Here is a 1,597-nt window from a genome sequence, read left to right as displayed (position 1 = left end):
AATCACCCTGTTAGAAATTTTGTCGATGCCTGGGGCGGTTTTGGATTTTAGCAATTTGATTTGTTGTTTGAGTTCGTCCATCGAAATTGGGGGGATAGTTTCGTCAGTAGCTGTGATAATCTTTGTTGTCACGTTTTGGTAAAAGTTCTCGACCTCTTCTTTGAAGTCGAGATCATTTCACAGGGTGTAGTCGACTCTGAACTGGCTTTCCAGCGAATCGGCAAAAGCTTCCACTTTTTCCTCATCGCTGTAGACAAAGTCCCTGTTGTCCGTGTAAAGGGGGGTAATTTGTCAGGTATTTTCCTTGGAATCTCTTGGACAGTTTCCACACCGAATTTTCACCAGGGTCCAAGTTTTCTAGGTAGTTTTGCCAGTTTAAGTTTTTAATTGCCGAAACTTGTTTTTTAATTTGATTTGTTAATTGATTGGCCTGGCGGTTAAGCAGAGAGTCGCAGTTTCGTTTTGCTAGCCGCTTTAGGCGGTTTCGCAATTTAATTTGGTTTGGTTCAACTACTGGATCCCCTGTCGTATATGTGCGGCCTGGCGTGTAAACCCATGCGTGGGGAGTGGGCGCGGCTTCAAATGTTTTGACCCACACGCTGTTTGCCGCAAGACGCGTCTCCAATCTGGATTAAGGGCCGTTACCTCTTATTTCCTATTAATGACAATTCCTAAACATAAGAACAATTTTAATCGGAAAAAAGAGGAAACGGCGCTTAATACAGATTGAAAACGCGTTTTGCGGTAAACAGCGTCTGCGGCACCAGAGATCATTTCGCCCACCGCCTCATCGCCTTTAATAATGTCCACCGCAGTTGTGAACGAAACGTCAGGAAGAAATTCCCATGGACCACGGCTTGAAAGCCCGGAAAACATTTCTAAATAACTGAATAAAACTTATATATATCCTGAAAATAGTTCTATTCTCATAAACCTAAAAAGCAAAGTATACAATACTTACGTATTGCCGGTGTGCACCTACCGAGTAGGGACCATTGAATGTCCCTCACCGAAGAGTCTGCAAAAAATTGGAGACAACCCAAAAGGCCATGGAACGAAGTATGCTTAGAATATCACTAAGAGACAAAATTAGAAACACCGGCATAAGACGCAAAACTAAAGTCAGGGACATCGTGGAGGAGGTAGCAAAGATAAATAACTATGGATTATAGAATACTGGAATGGAGGCCAAGAGAGGCAACAATGACCAAAGGATGACCTCAAAAAAGATGAGTGGACGACGTAAGAGCAGTGCCGGGCAAGCAGTTCTTGAGATTAGCGAAGGAGAGGGAAAGATGGAAACAATTATAAGTGTCCTACATCCAAGAATGGATAGACAATGGTTGACAAAGAAGAATAGAAGAAGAAGCTTTTTCATCTTGATTCAGATTTTTAAGTGAAGCATATTTTTTTAGCAAATTTTCAAGTCTTGAACTTCAGTTACACATAACTTCTTTAAACTGGTACCCAGTATTTATTTTCTACAATATTTCGGTGTTTTTCTGATTCAAGCGTTTCAGTTTCAACTTCTCGCTTTTATTTCCGTTGTTAAGCTGCAAAATGTTTCAAATTTGGAATAATTACCATAAATAATATG

This window comes from Dendroctonus ponderosae, unplaced genomic scaffold (assembly GCF_020466585.1).
Source record: "Dendroctonus ponderosae isolate FM_Combo_2020 unplaced genomic scaffold, Dpon_F_20191213v2 Dpon_F_20191213_2, whole genome shotgun sequence".
Lineage (NCBI taxonomy): Eukaryota > Metazoa > Arthropoda > Insecta > Coleoptera > Curculionidae > Dendroctonus > Dendroctonus ponderosae.
This window is presented reverse-complemented; position numbering follows the sequence as displayed.